Genomic DNA, 18,787 nt, shown 5'->3' with positions numbered 1-18,787 from the left:
GGGTAACCGCAGCCATGGTCTCCGAGCTGATAGTCCATGCTGCTGCAAACGTCGTCGAACTGTTCGTGCAGATGGTTCTTGTCTTGCAAACGTCCCCATCTGTTGACTCAGGGATCGAAACGTTGCTGCACGATCCGTTACAGCCATGCGGGCCGCGCGGGATTAGCCGAGCGGTCTGGGGCGCTGCAGTCATAGACTGTGCGGCTGGTCCCGGTGGAGGTTCGAGTCCTCCCTCGCGCATGGGTGTGTGTGTTTATCCTTAGGATAATTTAGGTTAAGTAGCGTGTAAGATTAGGGACTGATGACTTTAGTAGTTAAGTCCCATAAGATTTCACACACATTTGAACATTTTTGAACAGCCATGTGGATAAGATGCCTGTCATCTCGACAGCTAGTGATATGAAGCCATTGGGATCCAGAACGGTGTTCCGTATTACCCTCCTGAACCCACCGATTCCATATTCTGCTAACAGTCATTGGATCTCGACCAACGCGAGCAGCAATGTCGCGATACGATAAACCGCAATCGCGACAGGCTAAAATCCGACCTTTATCAAAGTCGGAAACGTGATGGTACGCATTTATTCTCCTTACACGAGGCATCACAACAACGTTTCACCAGGCAACGCCGGTCAACTACTGTTTGTGTATGAGAAATCGGTTGGAAACTTTCCTCATATCAGCACGTTGTAGGTGTCGCCACCGGCGCCAACCTTGTGTGAATGCTCTGAAAAGCTAATCATTTGCATATCACAGCATCTTCTTCCTGTCGGTTAAATTTCGCGTCTGTAGCACGTTATCTTCGTGGTGTAGCAATTTTAATGCCTAGTAGTGTATTATGAGCAATCTATCTACCACATACACAAATTAATCAAATAACTAGAAGTTTATTTGAGCGTAATATAGCAGAGGGATTGCCGTGGGGCCGGCCGCGGTGGTCTAGCGGTTCTGGCGCTGCAGTCCGGAACCGCGGGACTGCTACGGTCGCAGGTTCGAATCCTGCCTCGGGCATCGCTGTGTGTGATGTCCTTAGGTTAGTTAGGTTTAAGTAGTTCTAAGTTCTAGGGGACTTATGACCTAAGATGTTGAGTCCCATAGTGCTCAGAGCCATTTGACCCATTTGGATTGCCGTGGGGCAGCTAGATGAGTGAGTTGTACAAGAGCTGTGTCGTGTTCTGATGTGCTCCGAGTCGCTGCAGAAGACATGTGAAGAGGTGCGGAGGAGAGCAGTGGACTCCTGGGCGGTAGCCACGGGGAAATCCCACAGCGGCAAGGCTAAACTGTCACCGCGTGGCTGTGGACGCTAAGTAGTATGGCGAGATTCTGACTGTGTTAGAATTAAAGTTTCAAACAGTCACCACAAACAGAAATATCCTTCGAGACGAGCTACAGAAAACCTGAAGTCAGGATTGATATCGCAATAAAGAGACGATTTAAGTAAAATTATTACCTCATTAATACAACAAATATTATGAAGTTTACTAACATTTATGTTTGAAATCTTTCATAAAAATACTAAGAAAAGCTACAGACTTGCTACGTATACATAGGACACACGGGTAGAATGAGCACGGTGCCAGCCATAAAACGGTTATATTTATGTTATTGTTATAAATAAATTATTTAATAGTTATGAACACTGTGGCAAAACAAAGGGTTCTGCAGAGATACAGTATATGAAAGATTAGCGTCAGCATGAACGATTTGTTCTATTCTCCCAATTTGTTTATTTGTATTTTATAAGGAATTTTGGCAGTATAATGTGGTGAGATGGCTATTTGACTAGAGTGGTTCCACAGAGCAATGATGAATAAAGACGTGAAACTGACTAGGTTCCTGCAGTTACAATTTTTAGGGTACAATATTTAACTGAAAACATGATTTTAACAGCCGGCCGCGGTGGCCTAGCGGTTCTAGGCGCTTCAGTCCGGAACTGCGCGACTGCTACGGTCGCAGGTTCGAATCCTGCCTCGGGCATGGATGTCTGTGATGTCCTTAGGTTAGTTAGGATCAAGTAGTTCTAAGTTCTAGGGGACTGATGACCTCCGATGTTAAATCCTATAGTGCTAAGAGCCATTTGAACCATTTGAACCATGATTTTAACTATGTATAAAATTAAACAATGTAGTACCAGAACGAAAATGAGCGGTCAATGTATATCGTATATTTCCAAAATGAATATATGCTAAGAATATATGACTATATTCGAAAAGTGGCCTGGGACTTAAAAGCTAACTTTACTTCAGTAGTAGTCACGTAACTACGTGTTTCAGTCGGCAAGCAGAATGAGGCTCGGGTCTCATGACGTTCAAAGCTTGATGGGAAAGGTTTTTCGTAGGATTGAGTGGCCAGAGAGCTGAATGTGTTCAGGTGTATTGTGTGTTAATAATATTTCGATCTGCACCAATTCAGGACTTAGTCACGTTTCCGGTGTAACAGTTTGGGACTTAAAGAATATTTGAAATGTCTGTGCTAATATAGCTATCAGTGATTTTACTTTGCTATCGTGTATTGGTTATTGCATGTAGACTTAGATGAACGTGTTGAGCATTGGTAATTAACTCAGTTTACTTGATTTTCATGTACTGTGCAGTGCCTTTGGTTTACATTTGTCACTGCCTGCAAATGCTGTGCTTGTTCTGAAACGTCAGTTATTTCATTTGTTTCAATGCGTGCAATATTACCATATAAAAGCCACCATCCAAAGTAACATCGGTAGAACATTACGTAGGTAATCAGCATACATTGCACTATTTAGATTACCATCGATAAAATGGGGGCCAATTATCCTTCCTCCCATAATGCCGCACCATACATTAACCCGCCAAGGTCGCAGATGTTCCACTTGTTGCAGCCATCGTGGATTTTCCGTTGCCCAATAGTGCATAGTATGCCGGTTTACGTTACCGCTGTTGGTGAATGACGCTTCGTCGCTAAATAGAAAGCGTGCAAAAAATCTGTCATCGTCCCGTAATTTCTCTTGTGCCCAGTGACAGAACTGTACACGGCGTTCAAAGTCGTCGCCATGCAATTCCTGGTGCATAGAAATATGGTACGGGTGCAATCGATGTTGATGTAGCATTCCCAACGTCAACGCAATTTGTCTGCTACTGATGTGCGGATTAGCCGCGACGGCAGCTAAAACACCTACTTGGGATCGTCATTTGTTGCAGGAATACTGTCCGCACTGGTGGAAAGTTACGTGATACCACGTACTTATACGTTTGTGATTATTACAGCGCCGTCTATCACAAAGCGAAAAAATTGGTCCAACTTAAACATTCATATTTATTTACGTACTACACGAATATGTAATAAAAAATGGGGGTTCCTATTTTTAAAAAACGCAGTTGATATCCGTTTGACCTATGGCAGCGCGCCGGTTGGGGTGTCCGAGCGGTTCTAGGCACTACAGTCTGGAACCGCGCGACCGCTACGGTCGCAGGATCGAATTCTGTATCGGGCATGGATGTGTATGACGTCCTTAGGTTAGTTAGGTTTAAGTAGTTCTAAGTTCTAGGGGACTGATGACCTTAGAAGTTAAGTCCCATAGTGCTCAGAGCCATTTGAACCATTTATGGCAGCGCCATGTAACGGGCCAACCATAGCGCCATCTGGTTTCCCCCTTCAAGCTAGACGAGTTTCGTCCTTTGTAGTTTTTTCGTTTGATGCTTATTTCGTGAGATATTTGGCCCGCTCACTATCAATGGACCACCTTGTATATATACATTGATCAGAGAGACAGTCTAAAGCCTAGACAGTCTAAAGCCTGTAAGGGTGTTGTAGGGTCAGTTGTACTGAGAAGTAATTGTTAAGGAAAATTCTATAAGTAACACTGTTTCCGAATTAATTGACACTGAAGTTAGTGAATTAGGCCGCTATCTGCACAAATTCAAGCGGCCTGCCAGATACAATTAGTGTCAGTTGTTTTTATAACGTAGACGATAGCCCATGAGGCTGCTCAGTCTTTGGATTGGGTGCGATCCTTACTACTTTCCCATCTCCATTTTTTGCTTCGCTATCTTCTTCGGTTTTAGGAAACCAAACGGCAAGAAACAAAATTAATACACCCTTTTAGAGATCTCCAATTTACTCAAGATTTATTGCTGCAACAGTGCATATGGAGTACATGAAATGATTACATTTGGAGATCAGTACCACAAGCGGTTGTGAGGTACCAGGTATCGAGCCATGGAGAAAAAGCCATATTAGTACATGATGTAGCCTCGACAGGAGGCAATGCAGGCGCTGACTGTGGCATCTAGTCGATCGTACAGATGGTGAATATTGTCCTGGGTTACGTTATGCCATGCCTGCCCAACCAGTTCATAAAGTTTTGTAAGTGTTGTTGGATGACGAGTTCCATGAATCACTTCTTGTCCGATCATAGCCTACATATGCTCGATTGGACACAAGTTCGGAGATGTTGCTGGGCAGGGAAGTTGCTGCGCATCTTGCAGAGCATGTTGAGTTTCACGGGGAATGTGTGGGCGAGCATTATCCTTTTGGACTAATGAATCATCTTCCTGTTGCAAGAATGGCAGAAGAACAGGTCTAACAAGAGTCTGCACTTACCGAGTGCTGGTTGGCGTTCCCTCCAAAAACACCAAAGGTGAACGAGAGTTGTAGATTATCAGGCCTGCGATGGGGCCAGTGGGTCTTGCATGAATGCACTCTATCATCGCTGAAGACCATGGTGTGTCATTCCATCTTTCAAGTGACCCTTAGATGGCACCAGTCGAGCAGTGCACGTTGATGCTTTGGCGGTAGTGGCAGAGGGCTTAGAAGTGCGCGTGGCAATAGTCCGGTTGCTAATAACCGGTTCGCAGCAGTTCGTGTTAACACGTCTGGACTCACAAGCCATCTTATCAATGCTTTGACAGCTGTACTATCTGCCACTGCTGTCCTTACAATGTGACGATCCTGACGAGGGCCTGTGCTACCTGGACGTCCAGTACCACGTCTGTGGGTACGAGTATGTTCACGTGACCACTGGTACCAGCATCGTTGACAACTGACGCAGCACGTACAATTTTTGTAGCAATTCTGTGAAAAGATCAGTCCTCCTCTTGGGATGCCACAATCTGACCCCTTTCAAACTCGCTCAGTTGGCTGAAGAAAGCACGAGTTCGGCCGGCCGCGGTAGTCTCGCGGTTCTAGGCGCGCAGTCCGGAACCGCGCGACTGCTACGGTCGCAGGTTCGAATCCTGCCTCGGGCATGGATATGTGTGATGTCCTTAGGTTAGTTAGGTTTAAGTAGTTCTAAGTTCTAGGGGACTGATGACCACAGCTGTTAAGTCCCATAGTGCTCAGAGCCATTTGAACCATTTTTTTGAAAGCACGAGTTCATCCCCTTGGCATGGATGGCTGTGAGCATTCCCTATTAAAGGGTAAACTCTGTTGGAACTTTGGTAGCTATGCCACTACGCTATCTACATCTACATCTACATCTACATACATACACCGAAATCCACCATACGGTGCGTCGCGGAGGGTACCTCGTACCACAACGAGCATCTTCTCTCCCTGTTCCACTCCCAAACAGAACGAGGGAAAAATGACTGCCTATATGCCTCTGTACGAGCCCTAATCTCTCTCATCTTATCTTTGTGGTCTCTCCGCGAAATGTAAATTGGCGGCAGTAAAATTGTACTGCAGTCAGCCTCAAATTCTGGTTCTCTAAATTTCCTCTGTAGCGATTCACGAAAAGAACGCCTCCTTTCCTCTAGAGACTCCCACCCGAGTTCCTGAAGCATTTCCGTAGCACTCCAGTGCTGATCAAACCTACCAGTAAGAAATCTAGCAGCCAGCCTCTGAATTGCTTCTATGTCCTCCCTCAATCCGACCTGATAGGGATCCCAAACGCTCGAGCAGTACTCAAGAATAGGTCGTTTTAGTGTTTTATAAGCGGTCTCCTTTACAGATGAACCACATCTTCCCAAAATTCTACCAACGAACCGAAGACGACTATCCGCCTTCCCCACAACTACCATTACATGCTTGTCCCACTTCATATCGCTCTGCAATGTTACGCCCAAATATTTAATCGACGTGACTGTGTCAAGCGCTACACTACTAATGGAGTATTCAAACATTACAGGATTCTTTCTCCTATTCATCTGCATTGATTTACATTTATCTATATTTAGAGATAGCTGCCTGTGGTGTCACCGCCAGACACCACACTTGCTAGGTGGTAGCTTAAATCGGCCGCGGTCCATTAGTACATGTCGGACCCGCGTGTCGCCACTGTCAGGATCGCAGATCGAGCGCCACCACACGGCAGGTCTCGAGAGACTTACTAGCACTCGCCCCAGTTGTACGGACGACATTGCTAGCGACTACACGTACGAAGCCTTTCTCTCATTTGCCGAGAGACAGTTAGAATAGCCTTCAGCTAAGTTAATGGCTACGACCTAGCAAGGCGCCATTAACCATTTGTAACGTTGCATGTACCTCAAGATAGAGTCTCACTTGTATCATCCAGAATGCTGTATACGAAAGGACAATATAAAAGTTAAGTGTTCTAGTAGCTACGTTCTTTTCTTTATCACATTCATTACGAATCCTGTTCCAGACTTAACGCCAGACGGCGTGAGTTGACGCGTGCCCTTTCGGCTACTTCACTGTGGACTGGCTGCCTTGTCAGTCCACTACACTGCCATTCTTTACACCAATCACAAATCCTGTCCAAGTCATCTTGTATCCTCCTACAGTCACTCAACGACGACACCTTTCCGTACACCACAGCATCATCAGAAAACAGCCGCACATTGCAATCCACCGTATCCAAAAGATCATTTATGTAGATAGAAAACAACAGCAGACCTACCACACTTCCCTGGGGCACTCCAGATGATACCCTCAGCTCCGATGAACGCTCACTGTCGAGGACAACGTACTGTGTTCTATTACTTAAGAAGTCTTCGAGCCACTCACATACTTGGGAACCAATCCCATATGCTCGTACCTCAGTTAGGAGTCTGCAGTTGGGCACCGAGTCAAACGCTTTCCGGAAGTCAAGGAATATGGCATCCGTCTGATACCCTTCATCCATGATTCGCAAGATATCATATCTGTTGGTAGACGACGTTGAAACCATTATCAATACATCTACTATCCTCCAGGTGGCATATACCGTTATCGGATCAAAGTTGTTGTCGTCTCTCCACGTGTACAAATTTTTTTCGGCATTATATATATATATATATATATATATATATATATATATATATATATATATATATAATCTGCGTGTTAGTTTCATTCGCTGACTGTGCATTAGGCTGGCCTCATGGTTAATCGATGCTTCATTAAGGGCACAACGCAACAATGCGCAACGGAACCGCTTTGGTAGAAAATGAGGCATAAGCAGATTTCAGGTTGTGTACTCGCCCTCTGGTGGTTAGTGATTTCGACTGACGATATGTCTCACAATAATTAGATGTTATTCTTTAAAACCTCGTTACGTTGCAACAGCTCAAGCTCAGCAACGCGTTAAGCTATTTGTTAGTTCAGCTGATGGCGGCGAAGTATAACTATGAGTAGTCACGTAGGAAGTGACTTTAACTGGTGTTTAAAAATTATACTTTCGATTGTGACAAGAACTAGAGATTTATAGAGATTTAGAAATGATTAGATCAGATGAACAAAGCTTTTGTCATTCTATTACGTCATCTCCGACATTAGTACTGGAAAGCAGGAGTACACTTATTATCTTACTGTGTATACATTCAGTGTTATGGTAGATAATCACAGATGGCCTTAAAAGTAGAAAATAATCTCAGACACTGTTGCATCTAAGTTAGCGTTAATTTCTACTGGCTGAAGAACGGTTACCTTATAACGCTGTCAGCTCCCCCCCCCCCCCCCCCCCCGCCATTCACCCACTTCGCCCATCCACCCCACTCAAATAGGCCGACGGGTGATGAAATAACAATAAAGAAAGAAAAAACAGACATTTGCTGCGCCGTTCTCTATTAAATAACGGGCAGCACACAAAACAGAACACGAAGAAGAAAAGACGGGTTTTTCAGAAAAATTCATAATCCAAGTAAGTTCACTTTTACACAGTTCCACCAGTTAAGTGCGATATTTCATTCGACTGAAGCACACTAACATCAGCCATTATTAGCGCCATCCGAGGCATAAGCGGGCGCGAAACAGCCCATTACTGTACGACTGACAGCGATAGAATAACCTCTCAGATGACTGACTGATTCACTGACTGACTGACTTTAAGAGATCTCTTGATCTCGTATCTTTTGCAGTTCTGTCACTTTTAGTGCCTTCCTTACTTAACCACTCTATTCGTTCGGTTGTTTAATTCTTCTCTCTTTTTGGTGTGGCTGCTCATGGTGTCATTCTTGGTTTGTTACACTATTTCTCTTATTGTGCGCTTTATTCACTCAATAGGTCCTGCCATCTTATGGTCGGGCGCCAATGTATCTGGTTGCCCAGATTGGCTATTAATGGGTTTTCAGACAGCTGCGTCTCCTCACAGAATTGGCGAGCGATCTCTTTAATGCGGTCCTTTAACATGGGAATGCCAGCCTGCTCGTGAAGCCCCTTTGTGGGGAAGCGTCTGGGTAGATGCAGGGCAAGACGGATAGCTTTGTTCTGCACTTTTTGTAGTTTTTCACGCTGAATGTGGGCAGCATTGCCCCAGACCATAGAAGTGTACTCTATAACGGACCTAATAAGGGCCATATATAGTGTTAATCCACATAGGGTGGATAGCGTCGTTGTTGGGTTTAAAATTTGGTAAAGCGTGCGTAGGCGATCCAACGCTCGTGACAATTGGATGGGGTTTCCTGTGATACAAAGCGGTACTAAATCTGCAGGAAGCTTTTTCCTGGTAGTGCCAGGGCTTGGCTTTTAGCCGCACTCATCTTGAGTCGCCATTTGGTCGCCCAAGATCCAAGGTTATCGCACGCTTCTTGCAGACGACGTCTCATTATGTGCGCGCTCAGACTGCGCGCAAAGAGCACTGTGTCGTCAGCATAAAGCGCAAACTCGACCCTGGGAGTTTTCTGCATGTCAGACGTATATAGCAGGGGGCCGGGAACAGACCCCTGTGGAACTCCCTCCCGGATTAGACTTGCTGTGGATTTAAATCCGTCCCCTCGAAAGCGAAAAGTGCGGTCACTTAGATAGGTCTCTAGAAGGCGGACGTGTGACACCGGTATCCTCAGTACAAGAAGCTTGTACAGGAGGCCGTTATGCCGCACGCTGTCGAATGCCTTGTATACGTCGAGAAGTACTGCTCCAAGGTACTACTGTCCAGCCCTCGCATTGCCTGCTCAACCAACCTAAAGAGCTGTTGTTGGTTTGAGTGCCACTTCCGGAAACCGAACTGCTCATCCGGAAGGAGGCACTCACCCTTCACATATCTGCGTAGCCGTTTGGCGTAAGGCCTTTCGAAAACCTTAGAAAGGGCTAGCAGTAGGCTTATCGGCCTAAAATTAAGCGCGAGTCTTGTGTCCTTACCGGGTTTAGGAATATCAACAACTCCGCGAGTTTCCACGCAGAGGGGAAGCTGCTAGTTCGTAAGATGTTGTTAAAGATATAGGTCAGAAAGTGGACTGCGTCTTGGCAGCATTTGCCGGAGGATGATATTTTCGATCTGACCGACACCACCCGTTTTACGGGGTTGAGGTAGGAGAGTTGTACCTGCACTTCTTCCTTACTCAGTTACTGCGTCAGTGCCGGCCGAAGTGGCCGTGCGGTTAAAGGCGCTGCAGTCTGGAACCGCAAGACCGCTACGGTCGCAGGTTCGAATCCTGCCTCGGGCATGGATGTTTGTGATGTCCTTAGGTTAGTTAGGTTTAACTAGTTCTAAGTTCTAGGGGACTAATGACCTCAGCAGTTGAGTCCCATAGTGCTCAGAGCCATTTGAACCATTTGAACTGCGTCAGTGACGTTTTTCTGGTCCCGATTTACCAGGAAAACTGATAAGCGCCCTTGCACTAATCTTATATGGTTGTCGTCAGCTACGTCGTCGATAGGCGCGAAATTCTCCGCGAACGCGTCCGCCAATGCATTTGCCTTGACTTCCGGCTCGCAAATAATTTCTCGCCCGAATTGTAGCGGTGGAATGCCATGTTTCTTCCACAGAAACAATTTGGTGATGCACTGTGTGCTGTTGTCATCGATTCGGAGGGTGGCTATTTTGCCCTCCCAGTCCCGATTTCGTTGCTGGTCGAAGACTTTTGTTTCACGGCGAAGGCGATTTAATCGCCGTTTCGTCGCGGGTTACCACATCAACTGCTATCCAAGAAATATGCGGCTTTTCTCCGTGATCAGCTCGAAGATGTTTGGCGGAAGCTGTCTGGAGAGATCTCGCTGTTATTGAGGTCGCCGTGGAGTGGGTTCATTAACGGCTTGCAGTGTGAGGTGCGTGAATACTGAGAGTGCCTCCTCCACACCGGCTTCGTCAGGGTAAGGAATGATAGGAAGGGTGTCTTCCAGGTGCACTTTAAAGTGCTCCCAGTTGACGTTCCTTAATTGTCGCCAATTACTCACTGGGCACACACCTCGGAATTTATACATGCTTTGTGCGGGAGGCGAAGGGAATACTTGCTTCAAAACTGTTTCAAGCGCTGACAGCAGTACCCAGCAAGCACCCGTTGTGACTATAAAAGTATTTATATCGTTGTTAATTGAAGACTAAAAACGATCCTAACTTCTCTGTAAGTACCCTGTACTTTATTTATGTTCTGTAAAATCCTTAGCCCAACAGCTCTTAAATTTTGAACTTCAGAATTTTCCAAACGGAACCGACGCTAGATGTTGGTCTTTAAACTGTCTGTTTTAATTCTGCACCTTTTGAAAGTTTACAATTTTATCATAAAATTTGGTATAGGTTCATTATTACAGGTTGTTATCTCGGTTTTGTACCTTAATAGCAAAGATTAGTTCATCGAAACCGTTTTACAAAATTTACGTACAAACTTTGGTTTTTTCTTAATAATTCAAAAGGTAGGTAAGGAATCTTCATGAGAACTTCTATCATATGTTTTTATGATGAACAGAACCTAATTCCAGAATTACAACTGCGTAACTTTAATGTTATGCACATCTAATATTTCGAAAAAAGTGGAACAATTCAAAAAGTAAAATAGCTTCCTGGAAACCCCTACCATGTATTTTTATGATAAAGAGCATCTAATTACAAAAATAAAACTTTCGAGTGTTAGTATTGCCTGCCTCTTAGAATTTTACAAAAAGTGGATTTTCAAAGGAAATAATTAGTGAATAATGTTGAGATTCAGAACACTTAACCTTTTCATGGACGCACATAACCTAACCAATTTTTGAAACAGTATTTAAATATTTGATTTTATATAAATATATGGTGCTATTTCTTTGTTAGCGGCTCACATCGTACGTCTGATGCTGTCTTGGACTGGCCTTGGCTGAGAAACTGGGAAAAATCAGTACTTTACTTGCCTCGCTAGAGCTGGCTTGCTTCCCCACAACAGATATGATGTGACACAAGTTACAATGCAACGTCATAACAAGTGCAGTCAAAGTCAGGCAAGTAGGATTTAACAGGTTGTAGTAGCGCTGATCCGGACTGAGATGCAGGAAGCGTCATGTAAGTCTGCCGTAGCACTAGTTTGCTTAAACCTGTTACTCCGGAATTTATGGCTACAGAGGTCTCTTTTGTGCAGAGCCATTAGGTTTTTTTGTCCTTTTCACCTATATTTTAAAAAATCGGTGGACAATTGTAAATGATCAAGATGAAATAGGATACAAACTCATTGTCAGGTCTTTTACACAGAAGTCGCTAATTTCCTTTTTTAATGCACTCATTATTTTCAGTTTCTTTTCAGAGTTTAAGACCTACGAAAGTGACACATTCACAAAGTGTAACATAAATGGGATATCTACGTCATTTAGGGTTCCCGGGTTCGATTCCCGGCGGGGTCAGGGATTTTCTCTGCCTCGTGATGGCTGGGTGTTGTGTGCTGTCCTTAGGTTAGTTACGTTTAAGTAGTTCTAAGTTATAGAGGACTTATGACCACAGCAGTTGAGTCCCATAGTGCTCAGAGCCATTTGAACCATTTTTTTTCTACGTCATTTAACGGCAAGATCAATACCCTGCGATGGGCGCTATCCGCTCCTCTGGTGGCCGGTGCGAGGTACCAGTGAGCTGTCACATGGGCATGGAGATAAACCAGGCCACCGTGCTGCTGCCTCACTTACCCCGTACTTTTGTTACCTAGTTGTTCACTGGAGTTCAGCTGGACCACGTTTTGGATAGCAGTTCTGCAGATTATTGACGGATTTGCTTGACGTAGACTATGTAGATTATTCTCTTAGTATGTTCTACAATTTACAAACGACTCGACATGTACTGGAATTGTGAACTGCCAGGTGATTACAGTACATCCGTATTTTCTGTATGATGAAGAATGTGTAGCAGCATAGAGGGGATACCAAACATTTGCCAATAGCGTCCAACCTCCTGTCCAGAAGCTGTCTGATTCTTACCCAATAATAAATATTGGCAATCAATAAAAGTTCTGAGAACGTATTTAATTACATGTGTGACTGAAGTTGTTCTACATGACAATGAAGAACAGTGTCAGACGTAACCACTTATTGCGAATGTTTTCAACTTCCGGAAATGAAAATGTTGGGATACTTCTTTCCTTATTCTTCTTGTAATTTACAGTAACAAAATGGTATACATCACTTATGTCTCAGACCAATGTATTCTATTCGAAAGCAAGAAACACTATGCTGCAGACGATATGGGTGGGAATATCTACAGGGTGTTACAAAAAGCTACGGCCAAACTTTCAGAAAACATTCCTCACACACAAAGAAAGAAAATATGTTATGTGGACATGTGTCCGGAAACGCTTACTTTCCATGTTAGAGATCATTTTATTACTTCTCTTCAAATCACATTAATCATGGAATGGAAACACACAGCAACAGAACGTACCAGCGTGACTTCAAACACTTTGTTACAGGAAATGTTCAAAATGTCCTCCGTTAGCGAGGATACATGCATCCACCCTCCGTCGCATGGAATCCCTGATGCGCTGATGCAGCCCTGGAGAATGGCGTATTGTATCAAAATGGTTCAAATGGCTCTGAGCACTATGGGACTTAACATCTTTGGTCATCAGTCCCCTAGAACTTAGAACTACTTAAACCTAACTAACCTAAGGACATCACACACATCCATGCCCGAGGCAAGATTCCAACCTGCGACCGTAGCGGTCGCGCGGCTCCGGACTGAGCGCCTAGAACCGCGAGACCACCGCGGCCGGCCGTATTGTATCACAGCCGTCCACAATACGAGCACGAAGAGTCTCTACATTTGGTACCGTGGTTGCGTAGACAAGAACTTTCAAATGCCCCCATAAATGAAAGTCAAGAGGGGTGAGGTCAGGAGAGCGTGGAGGCCATGGAATTGGTCCGCCTCTACCAATCCATCGGTCACCGAATCTGTTGTTGAGAAGCGTACGAACACTTCGACTGAAATGTGCAGGAGCTCCATCGTGCATGAACCACATGTTGTGTCGTACTTGTAAAGGCACATGCTCTAGCAGCACAGGTAGAGTATCCCGTATGAAATCATGGCGGTGAATCGAGGAAGTACAGTACATACTGACGAAACTAAAATGAGCTCTAACATGGAAATTAAGCGTGCCCATATAACATCTTTTCGTTATTTGTGTGTGAGGAATGTTTCCTGAAAGTTTGGCCGTACCTTTTTGTAACACCCTGCATATGATTCTACATATAGTTAGTAAAAAAATTTGCTCCCCTTCTAGCAGCAGTTTATCGTATGTCGCTGGAGGGACGAATCGTTCTGTGTGGTTGGAAAAATGTGCAGGTCAGTCCCATTTTCAAGACGATGTACACAACTGTAGCCTCATATCTCCGGCGCCAATGTATTATAGAATTCTGGAACAAATTTTATACTCGCGTACTATGACTTTCCCGGGTGCCGCAAACCTCCACTTTGGGAATCAACATGGATTCGCAAACAAAGATCTTATGAAACCCAGCCGGCTCTGCTGGTTCAAAAGACTCAGAAGGCAGTATACAGGGTGACTCAATTATATTTACGAACCCAAATACCTTTTGCCCAGGAGCAAAATAAAATATTTATGAAGGAACAGTTGTTTACTACTAGGGGAACATTAATCAGCATGACTGCATTTCTTGTAATTTTGTTAGATACGAATAGCCGGCCTCGGTGGCCGAGCGGTTCTAGGCGCTTCAGTCCTGAACCACGCGGCTGCTACGGTCGCAGGTTCGAAAACTGCCTCTGACGTGGATGTGTGTGATGTCCTTAGGTTAGTTAGGTTTACGTAGTTCTAAGTCTAGGGGACCGATGACCTCAGATGTTAAGTGCCATAGTGCTTAGAGCCATTGGAACCATTCAGTTACAAATATATGAACAACAGCACGTGCTTTTTATATAGTATCCTGTATCTTTTATTCATTATTCCCTCCCTCTTCTCGAGATCTGTTTTAAAACACTTAACAGTGTACCATTCACGTGAACATTAACTGAAATGATTTTTTAGATGGTCCCTTCATTCGTCTGTAATGTTCTTGGTGTCGATGGGACGCCAAACCGTAAACCTACCTCTTATGTCATTAAACATGACGAAATAAGCTCCACATCTACAACTATGATCAGCAATCCACTATTCGGTGAGTGGCGGAGGGTACTGTATGTGCCGCAGTCACTTCCCCCCGTTATTAAAACCGTAACACAAAATAGACTTTGAGCCCTGTACTGGCACACGTAGCAGGTATGCAGGGTAAAGTGACTTGTCAACTTGGTGGAGTTGAAGTAAACAAACGGAAACAAAGGAAAAATGTACACTGGTCATTCACTCTTCAACTGAAGTTTTATTTGAGTAAAACGTACACCAACGAATAGAAGATGTGACTCATCAACGTATGGAGAATGTTAAGTTATCAGAACAGTAACTGCAATAATGTTTTCTTATTTACAATACAGGTACGTGTAGTAAAGTACCTTAGTACTTTTAAACGATATGTTACGTACATTGAAGTCGGTGCTTGACTACTGACACAATATTTCAACTGAAAGCTTTTTACTGAATGACAGTTGAACATTTTCTTTGTGTTTCCATTTTTTTTACTGTCATCTCTAGTGAGTGGACAAGTTACGTTAGCCTGTGCACCTGCAGTGTTGCCTTAGAACAGGAGAGTAAAAGTAAATTTTGTGTTCCTGGCGATCTTGAGGCATGCTATGCTTTCTGGCGATGCTGAAGGATAAATATCAGATGATTCGCCTAACAAAGTTGTCGACGTGTTTAACATCCGTTAAATCTGGATCACAGAGTAGTACTTTGAAGACATTTTCGTGCTCTTCCGTCATTTGACGGCGCTTTTAAAATGGCTCAAATGGCTCTGAGCACTATGGGACTCAACTGCTGTGGTCATCAGTCCCCTAGAACTTAGAACTACTTAAACCTAACTAACCTAAGGACAGCACACACATCCATGCCCGAGGCAGGATTCGAACCTGCAACCGTAGCAGTCGCACGGTTCCGGACTGCGCGCCTAGAACCGCGAGACCACCGCGGCCGGCGACGGCGCTTTTAGCCGTGTGGCAACATTGATGAAAACCACAACATTTGCAGAAAGGCAATCAATATGCACAGTGAAACTGATCTTGAAGGATGGATTGGAAAGGAAATCGGCCAAAAGTATTATCCACAAAGATTAATGGTTCTAAAGAATGTGATGGAACCATTCGTTAGATTATAAGTTTCGTGCTCTTCCAGAAATAATTGCGGAGAGATCCTGCTTCGATGTTTCTCACGGGGTAGGCCAAATTCCATCTGTCTATTGATAAAGGAAACCTGGCTCATCGGAGAAAGCTAAGGTAAAGGTGTCATCAACCAAATGGTTGGTTTGAACATTGCAGTACTTAAATAGACATGGTCGAACTGGGGTTGGTATGCCTTTGCTTTCCTCTGACTTTCGAATGATTTAATCCAGCCAGGTATATGGAGACCTACATTTTACATGGAACCTAAACCACAGTGCACATTCACAAACACTACCAGAGGTGAAAGAAGCGAAAAGTGAGACACAAAAATTTTAGAACGGACCACAGATCGCACGCGAGAACTTTATATTCTTGGGCTACCACTTTAACACCGAACTACCAAGCCACACTGGTTCAAATGGCTCTAAGCGCTAAGGGACTTAACATCTGAGGTCATCAGTCCCCTAGAACTTAGAACTACTTAAACATAAATAACCTAAGGACATCACACACATCCACGCCCGAGGCAGGATTCGAACCTGCGACCGTAGCGGTCACGCGAAAAAAAATGGTTCAAATGGCTCTGAGCACTATGGGACTTAACATCTGTGGTCACCAGTCCCCTAGAACTTAGAACTACTTAAACCTAACTAACCTAAGGACATCACACACATCCATGCCCAAGGCAGGATTCGAACCTGCGACCGTAGCAGTCGCACGGTTCCGGACTGAGCGCCTTAACCGCGAGACAACCGCGGCCGGCAGCGGTCACGCGGTTCCAGACTGAAGCGCCTAGAACCGCACGGCCACACCGGCCGGCAGACGTAGCACAAATTCGGATTACAAACAGATGAGGAAAGAAATCGGCCGTGCCCTTTCGTAGGCACCAGCGCGGCATTCAACTGGAGCGATTTAATGAAATCAAAGGAAAACTTCAATCGGGATGGTTGGAGTGGGATTTGAACCATCGTCCTCCCACTTACGAATCCAGTGTGCTAACTACCGCGCTATCTCGCTCAGTCTGTACCTAGTCAATGTGTCTCAGCAGTGTATATCTCATACATTTCTGATTAAAACAAAACTGACACAACAAGAGATTTGTGGTAATATAACAAATAATGCAGACAACTTAGAAAATTGTATAGGATGTTTTGGTGAACGACTTTAGGATAGATATCCACGTCCGACAACATCCCAAAACACCAAGGATTGTTGAAGTCACAGGCTAACATTTAGCACAAGGTAACTTCTTCGCCACTTACCCGTGTTTTACTCTGATGGACCGAAGGTGGACTAGGGGTGTTTGACTGTTACCTGGATATTGTCTTAAATGATTAATTATGTCATTTTTTGCTCGTAAAACGCTGTTTTTCCTTTTGAATTTCAGTATTCTTTTATAAAAACGGAAATGAAATTCAAATAAGTTGAACGTCCGCTAAAATGCTCCATTCGAGCCATATGATGCCTGTGTCGTCACTGGCTAGCTCGCTGCTCCTACTGTCAAAATGCTAATGCACAATGATGTCGTGTTTTGGAATTTAAGTTTCGTGAAAGAGTTACAAATGGTGTATAGTACCATATTGTACAAATACATCTAAAAAGCTCCTGAAAAGTTGTTTTTGAGTTTTCCAGAGAATGAGAAGATGCGTAAAATGTGGCTGCACTGTACAGGCAAATTACCACCACGTCGACGTACAAGTTCACTAACTTAATTAAAAATGCCTTTCACTGTGGATTAACTAGTCCCCAAGATGTGCTCTCCCAACCAAGGATAGCGTCATTCAACGAAATTAACTCGCTTTACTTATTGACACTGCAATTATTCGGCAGCTCAGTTGTTAGAGTGGTAAACTGTCGAATTTTATAAGGTGATGTCCGTAGATCGCTGGTTCGAATCTAACCCAAAAGAACATTTTAACTTATTTATGAAACGACTCGACAGCCCTCTCATATGAAACCCAAATTACAATTACAAAACTTCACCACACCAATCAGAAACAGAGTATTATTGTGTTTTCCTTGTTGTTTACATGCACTTACATTTGCAATCGCTGTTCACACATGTCACATTCAAAAAGATATTATCTAGTTAATGTGACCACATACTTTTTAATTTATTAGAAACAATGTTTTTATCTTTGTACTGTCTAGCTAGGAACCTTATTGTTTAAGCTTTTGCTATTTCATCATCTCAGATAAAGATGAAGTAAGTCTGCTTCAGACGCTAACGTTAGTATATACTCACAAACATCACAGCCCTTGACATTTGTGTCACCTGCATCTCATAGTCCTACATCTCATTGTACTGTGACCGTATGGTGGTATCTTCAGTACTACAAACGCTTTCAAAAAAAGGGAATTCTTTGCTCATAAAGCAAATGAGTTTTGTGCTGGCGTAAGCTGGCACCAGAACACTATGCAGCAAAGAGGTTGCGAGACGATAGACAGAGGCCAACAACAGACTCGCCGGCCGAAGTGGCCGTGCGGTTAAAGGCGCTGCAGTCTGGAACCGCAAGACCGCTACGGTCGCAGGTTCGAATCCTGCCTCGGGCATGGATGTTTGTGATGTCCTTAGGTTAGTTAGGTTTAACTAGTTCTAAGTTCTAGGGGACTAATGACCTCAGCAGTTGAGTCCCATAGTGCTCAGAGCCATTTGAACCATTTGAACAACAGACTCGCAGGAAACGCGCCGCCAACGCCCTCTCGGCCGCCAGTATTTAGGATCGCCGCTGCGGACCGGAGGGAGAGTCTGTTTGATTCTGTCGGACCAAGAAGTTCCAGTGTCATCAGTCGCAGCCCAGCGGGAATCTCAGTAGCAGTTAGCTCCACCGCTAACTCAGAGGCAGGCAGCACATAGCAACTGTAATTGTGAACATAGCGGACTTTGTACTTCACTAGCAGTGAGGCTAACGTGGACTATACAGACAGCATATATCACAGAGACTAACTTGCGTTAAGAAAATTTTCTATTCTTATGAATAAAGAACCCAGTTAATCTATGCATGC

The sequence above is a fragment of the Schistocerca nitens genome, chromosome 3 (assembly GCF_023898315.1).
Source record: "Schistocerca nitens isolate TAMUIC-IGC-003100 chromosome 3, iqSchNite1.1, whole genome shotgun sequence".
Lineage (NCBI taxonomy): Eukaryota > Metazoa > Arthropoda > Insecta > Orthoptera > Acrididae > Schistocerca > Schistocerca nitens.
This window is presented reverse-complemented; position numbering follows the sequence as displayed.